This window comes from Schistocerca piceifrons, chromosome 4 (assembly GCF_021461385.2).
Source record: "Schistocerca piceifrons isolate TAMUIC-IGC-003096 chromosome 4, iqSchPice1.1, whole genome shotgun sequence".
NCBI lineage: Eukaryota > Metazoa > Arthropoda > Insecta > Orthoptera > Acrididae > Schistocerca > Schistocerca piceifrons.
This window is the reverse complement of record NC_060141.1, coordinates 374,741,511-374,750,918: the sequence shown is the minus strand read 5'-3', so window position 1 is coordinate 374,750,918 and position 9,408 is coordinate 374,741,511.

Genomic DNA, 9,408 nt, shown 5'->3' with positions numbered 1-9,408 from the left:
GCATATCATTCATCACAGAGCAGGCTTAGACTATGACAGTACATAGCGACCAGAGTAGTGTCTATAATGAAACTTGTATTTCACCAGCAGTGAGGCTAACGTGGACTATTATTGAAGAGCTTGTACCTCAACACATGGATTCTGTTAAAGGTAAGTAGAAACTGTCTGTTCATGTAAAGAACACTGTTAATTCACGTGTGAATTTGTGTTCTAGAAAGAGGATACTGGCCACCATGATGTCCTCTTCCTGTGCTTCTTTGATACAAGACACTACCGTGGCGACGAGGACACAGCATAAATGCTATTGAAAGTCTGTATTTGTATGCCAACAATTCGTTACCGAAGTCAACTTCTAGAGTATTTTATGAGAGAGTTGAAAGTTTTTAGTCATTCTTGCCTGGATTCTATGTTGTCTATGAACAAAATCTCCACCCTTGTTGTGAAGGACGTCTGTAAATCGTTATACTGTCAGGTTGTGGTGAATATACATTGTAACGTACAACGAAGTAATGGGAACAGATAGCGCAAAAGATTATGTACATATGTTTGCAATGAATAGTACACACAGCGAACAAGAACATAGATATTAGGTCTAGGTTATCTAATTCAAATAGTGAGTAATTGTAACTTTGAGTTACTTTGTAAGGGTGTAAGCTGTGTAAATTAGAAGCACTATTGTCTCTTGCGATAAAAGTCGCAGTAACAGATATAGTAGGAGGCGGACTGCGTAAATATTATGAAATCAGGTCTTTTGTGGTGGGTCAAACAATAAAATATCCTATCCGATATTGTGTCTGACGGTGCTCCGAATATTTTCATACTTTAACTATTTTTTTATATGAACCTGTGAAGTGTTCTAAGACCCGGAACTTTTTAAACCAATTAAAGTAACTCTCCGAGATCAGCGTGCATTGTCAAAAGGAATATCTACCTTCTACCATGCTTCACCCATTACATACGTAATGTGCCATAAATTATAGGGGAAGTTTATGTCAAATTTACGTCACATTATGTGAGAATTCGTATGGGACACTAAACAGTCATTTCACACAGTCGGTTGCGTAACTTCAAATATTTATCACAGTTGCCTACTAGCCGTATATAAACGCTGAACGCACACACTAAATTTTTATTCTGGCCAGGACCAATTGATAACATTAGCACACTCGTGCATAAGGGAATGCACAGACGTGTGGCCCCTCCCCCCTTCCCCCTCCCGCCCTACACGCACACACAATTTTAATTATTCTCTCGGCCATTTAACAACATTATCCCATAAATAAATTAAAGTAATGTCAATCCCCCGGTTCCGACCAAGGTTTCCAGGACGTTTTTCTTTTGTTATTAGGTGAATGTCAGAAAAGGAACTCTTCTCTTCTCCCGATTATCCCAAGTGGCATTCTCTTTGTCTCACTCTGTTTGCTTGGACGTTGGCTAAAACAAACTGGAAGTCTTTGATGGACCAGATCTCGAACAGCCTGCTCTGCTCCTTCAGAAAGAGAATGTAAAGGGAAAAAGATAAAATTTGTCCATGTATAACGTCTGAACAAATTTTGTTGCACTATTATTCGAAATCCGAGTAAACACAGTAATTTTGGAGAGAGTGTTCAGTACTTAATCATCAAAGATAGTAAGTTGTACGAGATACTATTAAATAATGCGACTACTGTTCAACACACAACCAATACAGATTTTTGTAATTTAACTGATAAATGCATAGAAACAGTTTTCGTTTTGTACTTACACGGATAAGAAGAAATATTATTACCAATGGGTTGATACCGGGTTGGTCAGATTTCTTTCGATCGCAACAGCAATTCTGAGTGGCATGGATTCGACAAGGCCTTTGTTGGTATGTGAGAACAGGTATTCATGTATAGATCTCGTCATTCCCATAAATTACCGAATGGTGTACATGAATTGTCTTCGAAGTTGCGAATACGTATCACCATGGGCTGTATATTGGAATGACGACGAAAATTTGCGCTGGACTGGGACTAGAGCCCTGGATTTCTCGCTTTAAGGGCGCGGTTACCCTAAACGCTTTGGCTCTCCGTACACGACTCACGGCCAGATCCGAACTTGAGTATTCCGTCGCTCCTGCGTCATAGTCTGCACTAGCACACACATTATGTAATTTCCGTACAGGGGAGGACATTTTAACTGATAGTTACCGCTTGGTATCGGCGGATACATGCGATATTGGCCTATGTTGTTAAGGCTCTTTGGTGTGACGTCACGTGTGCTGCACTGCTGTTGAAATAGCTCGTTAATATTGTATAAATTTTAGACTTCATTTACTTATTTTAAATTTTATTTGTTTTAATATTTGCCGTAAAAGTAACTTATTAGTGGATTTTCATTAATCTCAGTCTTTCTGACTGTGTTATTGACTCGAGTGGTCTATTATTTGTGAGTCTGCTTTCGTCGTTTGTCTAAGCCTCGTGCCTCAGTAGTGTGTTTACATTTTGCGGCGTGCAGTGCAGCTGTAGCGGATATAAACTAAGTACTGACAAACTTATTTGTGCTCTGTAATACAGTTATTAAATTTAATAGATTTCAGCGGTGTTGCGTGCCGTTTTTGGCGAAATAACGACTTAATAAACTTCTGTAATCGTTCGCTCGCTGTGTTTTATAGTTTTCAGTGTGTTGAAGTCGTTAGTAATTTTCGTGCTTTAGTTTTCATCTGACGTTATTATTCTTTCTAGTGAAATATTTCAGTAAAATTTTCATTTAGTGTTTTAACTTCGCTTAGTGTTAAAGTGATCGTTTTAATTTTTTGGTTTTAGCTAATAATTTTGTGAAGTTTTGCTGGTATTGGTATCGGCTGTGTTGTAGTAGTATTAATACAAGTAGCTGCTTTCTTCGTAGGCAGAGAATTTCGAGGCCATTATTGTTAGTTCTTAAATAGTTCTACTGGTGTAACTAACTTTGGTAACGTAGACGTATAGTTTTTTTTAGTAACTGTAAAATTTTTACCCTGAGTGAAAAGTGTGGGCTCTGTCGTAGGTTTGTGAGTAGTGGATTACGGTGTGGGATTTGTTCAAAGTATTTCCATTGGGGGGGGAATGCAGTGGGGAAGCCAGTGGTCATTTTAGGGAGATCCTCTCCTGGGACTGTAGAATCTGTTGTAGAAACAAGTTAATAGAGGAGCAAGAGCGCAAGATCTGTGCTCTTCAGGTGCAGTTACAATGCGCAAAGGAGGAACTATATAGGTTGAGGAGGGTGGTAGGGAATGGGAACTGGCAGTTGGCAAGAAGGTAGCTAGGAAGAGGAGGTATTCAGACAGTTTTACTTTGCATACATGCAATAGATACGACCAACTGTCAGAGTTGAGTGGAGAGGAGCCTCGTGTAGCCGTGGATGTAGGTAACATGCAGCAGTCCTCAGCAATTAGGAGGCCTAGGTTAGTTGCAAAGTCTAGGTTCTGCTGCTAGGTAGTTCCCACGGTAGAGGTGTGGGCCGGCAGTGGCTGGAAGTGTTGGGGGGGGGGGGGGGGTGGTGGTGGTGGTTTTTGGGGGAAGGAGACCAGACAGCGAGGTCATCGGTCTCATCGGATTAGGGAAGGACGGGGAAGGAAGTCGGCCGTGCCCTTTGAAAGGAACCATCCCGGCATTTGCCTGGAGCGATTTAGGGAAATCACGGAAAACCTAAATCAGGATTGCCGTACGCGGGATTGAACCGTCGTCCTCCCGAATGCGAGTCCAGTGTCTAACCACTGCGCCAAGGAAGTGTTGGGAAGTGAGTACCAGGTCACCAGCATTGTGAAGCCTAGTGCAGGATTCGCTCAGGTGACTGAAAGCATAGGGGAGTTATGTAAGAATTTTACGAAAGAGGATCAGGTAGTAATAGTGGGTGGAGCAGGGAACAGTCTCGATAGGGACGGGGAATACGATGTCAGTGGTGACTTGGTTAAGATCGCTACTCAAACTGGTGGCACTAATGTACATTTCGTGCAGCTGATTCAGCTTTATGATCGGCCTCACCTTAATGCGGCTGTTAGGCGCGTTAATGTGGGGCTGGGGAGGGCACTGATGGCGGAGGGCATGGATCACATCTCAGTGGTGCCAGTTCTGTCTATCAGTAGATGGTGTTTCACTAGGCATGGCCTGCACCTCAATAGGTATGGGAAGGGGAGGCTGGCTAAGCTTATAGGTGACAGTGTAGTGGGTGGTGGTGGTGGTGGTGGTGGTGGTATCACTCACGGAAAAATTCCTGTAGTAGTTGGTGTTAGAGCTGCACCTTTTTTAGACTGAAGTCAGCTGATAGGTATACCTGCTTAAAGGAAGTGCCTCTAACTAAGGGCTCACCTCCAGAGGATGTAATGTTTACAAGTAGAGAAGGAATTAGCATATTTCATCAAAATATAAGAGGTATTAGAGATAAAGTTAGTGAACTGCTAATAGATGTTAACTCTGAAATTATTAGTTATCAGAGCACCACTTAAATAATTTGACAATTCAGAGGCTTTCTTTACCAGGCTACAGATTAGTTGGCTGTTTCTCAAGGAGTTCCTTGTGGGGTGGAGGAGAGGCTCTGTACGTAAAAAACCGTATTTCATTTGAGTACATATACGTATCACGACACTGCACTGAACAGATATTTGAAAGTTGTGCAGCATTAGTTGAATTTAGTGAAACTAAACTTCTAATTGCTGTTGCTTATAGGTCCCCTAACTCCGACTTCAGAGCATTTTTGTTTAAGCTAGAGAGGGTTTTTGATTCACTTTGTAGGAAGTACCAGAAAGTAGTTATATGTGATGACTTCAATATTAATTTTGTACATGATTGTGTAAGGAAAAGGATGTTGGTAGATCTCCTAAATTCATATGATCTGATGCAAACTGTGTTTTTCCAACTAGGGTGCAGGGGAACAGTAGCAGTCATAGACAATATTTTTATTCATTCTTCATTACTAGATGGGCACTCTGTTAGTAAAAGGGTGAATGGCCTTTCAGACCATGATGCACAAATTTTAACATTAAAATATTTTTGTACTCAAACCAACGTCGTATTTAATTACAAACTACGTAGGAAAGTTAATCCAACAGCATTAGAGAGTTTTTCAAAACTTGTCAAGTAACAAGAATGGTAAGACGTTTATAGTGCCGATAATATAGATGATAAATGCAATGCTTTCCATAACACATTTCTCATGCTCTTTGAGAGTTGCTTTCCATTAGAACATTCTAAACGGGGTACTGGCAGTAATGGACAGCTCGGTTGGCTGACTAGTGGGCTAAGGATATCATGTAGAACAAAGTGCGAATTATATCAAAATGTTAGAAGTAGTCACAATCAAGCTACGGTGGCCCATTACAAACAGTATTGTAAGATGCTTAAAATGTTATTAGCAAGGCAAAAAGTATGTGGTATGCAAATAGAATAGCTAATTCAGAGGATAAAATTAAAGCCATATGGTCAGTTGTGAAGGAAGTGTCTGGTCAGCAGCACAAGGTTGATGATATAAAGTCAGTTCTCAGTAATAATATTTCTGTTACTGATAAATAAGATATATGTACAGTATTTAACAACCATTTTCTGAGCATTGCTGGTGAATTAAATAAAAATTTAGTTTCTACAGGAAATCATATAAATTTCTTAGCAAATGCCTTTCCGAGATTGACGTCTGAAATACTCCTCTGTGATACAGACAAGAGGGGGATTGAGTCAATAATTAAATCACTGAAGACTAAGGACTCTCATGGTTATGATGGAGTATCTAGTAGAATATTAAAGTACTGTGCTGCACATGTTAGCCCTGTATTTAGCCATATTTGTAATTTTTCCTTTAGGAATGGTCAGTTTCCTAAGCAGTTAAAGTACTCAGTAGTAAGCCGCTTTATAAAAAGGGAGAAAGGGATAATGTAGATAATTTTAGACCTATTTCTATGCCATGAGTGTTTGCAAAAGTTATCGAAAAGGCTGTGTATGTAAGGTTAATTGATCATTTTATATCACACGATTTGCTATCAAATGTACAGTTCGGCTTTAGAAGTCGTTTGACAACTGAAAATGCTATATTCTCTCTCCTCTGTGAGGTACTGGATGGGCTAAACAAAAAGTTTCGAACGCTTGGCGTATTTTTTGATTTAACAAAGGCATTTGTGTTGATCTCACAATATTGCTCCAGAAGTTGGATCATTACGGAATAAGGGGAATAGCTCACAATTGGTTCACCTCTTATTTTAGCAACAGGCAGCAAAAGGTCATTATTCACAATGTTGATATCGGCTGTGATGTGGGATCTGAGTGGGGTACTGTCAAGTGGGGGGGGGTGCCCCCAGGGATCAGTGTTGGGGCCGCGCCTGTTCCTTATTTATATAAATGACATGCCCTCTAGTATTATGGGTAACTCTAAAATATTTCTGTTTGCTGATGACGCTAGCTTGGTAGTAAAGGATGTTGTGTGCAACATTGACTCGGTTTCAGGTAGTGCAGTACATGACCTCAGTTCATGGCTTGTAGAAAATAAACTAACATTAAATCACAGTGAGACTCAGTTTTTACAGTTTCTAACACACAATTCAACAAAACCCGACGTTTTACTCTCACAGAACGGGCATATGATTAGTGAAACTGAACAGTTCAAATTCCTAGGTGTTCAGATAGATAGTAAGCTGTCGTGGAAAGCCCATGTTCAGGATCTTGTTCAGACTTAATACTGCCATTTTCGCTATTCGAACGGTATCGAAAGTGAGTGATAATTCGACACGTAAATTAGTCTACTTTGCTTATTTTCATTCACTTATGTCGTATGGTATTATGTTTTAGGGTAACTCTTCCCATTCTAGAAGGATATTTTTGGCTCAGAAACGGGCGGTTCGAGCAATAAGTGGTGTGAGTTCACGAACCTCTTGTCGACCTCTTTTCACGAGTCTGGGTATCTTGACATTGGCCTCTCAATATGTATATTCCTTACTGTCGTTTCTTGTTACCAATATTAGTTTATTTCCAAGAATAAGCAGCTTTCACTCTGTTAATACTCGGCAGAAATCAAACCTCCATTTCGATCGGACTTCCTTAACGCTTGTGCAAAAAGGTGCGCAGTATACTGCTGCATCCATTTTCAATAAGCTGCCACTCGAATTCAAAAATCTTAGCAGTAATCCACGCGCTTTCAAATAGAAACTGAAGAGTTTCCTCATGGGTCACTCCTTCTACTCTGTCGAGGAGTTCCTTGAAAAATTAAGCTGGTTCTCATTGTAATGCTGATAGCGTTTGCTTGAACTTATGGACTGATTTTCTTTCAGGTTCATGAACATTTATTTTTATCTGTTGTTACTTTTATGTGGTTAGTTCATGTACTGACACGTTCCATGACCTTGGAGATTTTCTCCTCAGTTTGTCCTACAGAACTTGACATGTAAATAAATAAATAAATAAATAAATAAAAGAACTCTTTGTTCCTTCGGGCATTCGTGAATGTCTTTTGTTAGACGGCATAAAATTTGAGCAACGAAAGGCGTCCTTCTGATAAAAGTAATATTTTTACTGAAGTGTCTTTCACTAAGTGAAAGTAAGCTCGCCCGGTCAACCGCGCAGTCTAACGCAATGCTTTCTGAGTGGGAAGGCAGTGTCGAGTTCCGGTGTGCCGGCCAGTCTGTGGATGGTTTTTAAGGCGGTTATCCATCTGCCTCGGCGAATGCCACCACCTTCAGTACAAATAATATTTAATATTGCGCAATTTTTGCGTGGACCAGTGATTTTCTTAATGTTCACACAATAATTGCTCTAAATTGAATTTCTAGTCAAGAATACAAAAGTACTGATTTCTGCTTAGTCATTTACCAGCACTGGTTCCTATTCCTAGCGCTAAAATAAGTCTGAGTATCCGAATTCTAATGGTTTATAGAGTCTTTGCTGTTTCAAATGTGGTTACTAACTTTTGTGGAGTAATATTTTTCCCAGATGTTCAGTTAGTCTTTTGTATGATATGCTCCATGTGATCAATAAAGTGAAAAGTTAAAGTATTTCAAAAGACTGAGCGCAAAGAGAAGCCCTAATTATATTATTCACTTACTATTAAAATTAAAATCTTTGCTCAATATTAAAACTGAGAGAAAAGTGTTGTGATTATAAGAAGCAGTTATGTGCAATTCCTGTTTAAAGGCCTACACAATTATTTACTTTGTTTTATAATAGTACTTTTATTCGTATAATTTTATTTATATATGTGTTATTGCTATATCTTGCTTGAAGGGATAGCCCTACACAAAGTCAATAGAGAAAATAGTTTCTGGGTACCTCTCTTAATGTTAAGACATAATTTCAATTATTCTTACAGTGAAAGTATTTATGAAGTTTAGTAATCATTCTAGAGGCAATTGTGTTCTTTTAAGTATGACGCGCCGTGGATCCATGGAAATGCTTTCTGATAAAGGGGCGTAACATTCTGTAACCCTCGTGGTGATTTGTGTCAGTATCTACTTGCAATCCTAATTATTTTCTGGTTTGTACCCGACCCTCAGGGTTTCACTAGGTCGGCTCTATGGTCGTAAATATAGGCCGTAGTATTGTACTAAGACACTAGTTGTCGTTTCAAAATTTGTCCCACTATTATATTGCCGTTCCTTTCAGGTTTATACCCGATCATTAATGTTCTAACGATTCAGCTCCTGGTTGTAAATTCAGCCGGAACAACTGTACTAAGGCACAGGTTGCCCTTAAGCAAAACAGAGGTCTTGTGGTTAAATTTTGATGTTCACCGGTCCAATTCTTTGATTGTAACTGCATTAATAATAATTTGAACAACCTGCTGTAATAAGCTGTGCGTTGCTGTCTTTGAAAGACCGGGTCATTATTGGAGTATTTTTAGCTGGATCTTGTGGTTCCGCCCGGTGAATTCTCTTGTAATAAGTGTTCGGAAGTTATGTTTTAAGACGTTCCTTCAGAGCGCTCTTAATAACTGATAAACAGTTTAACTTTGAAAATATTAACAACCAACTGTCATCAGGGCTTTAGTCAAAATAAGTCTGTCAAAAGGGACGAGTAGGGATCCAGTCGCACCTTGGTTGCCGATTGAAATTAAGAGGTTGGTTGCTTTGAAGTAAGCCTTTTCATTGTCATGTTGTTTGCTAATGTGTTTAATCTTTAAGCACAGGTGCGCATCTTAGCCCCGAACCTCTCGACATACAGCTTTCAAATTAAAAGTTACGTCACCTGTTTTCAGTAACTGAATCACTCTTTCCGTGAATGGTGCTTATATAGTTTTCATGCGTTAGAGAAGGGCATTTAATGAGAGAGACTGTGTCCAGCGCGGTAGTAAACACAGTTTCACCCGAATATTGTTTGCTGTTTTGATTTCTCTTGCACAGGCTTATTCATTTTGCAAATTTGTTCATTTGTAAAAAAATGTTTATATATTGTTAAATAAACAGGTTGTGTGAAAATTATATTGGTGGATCCT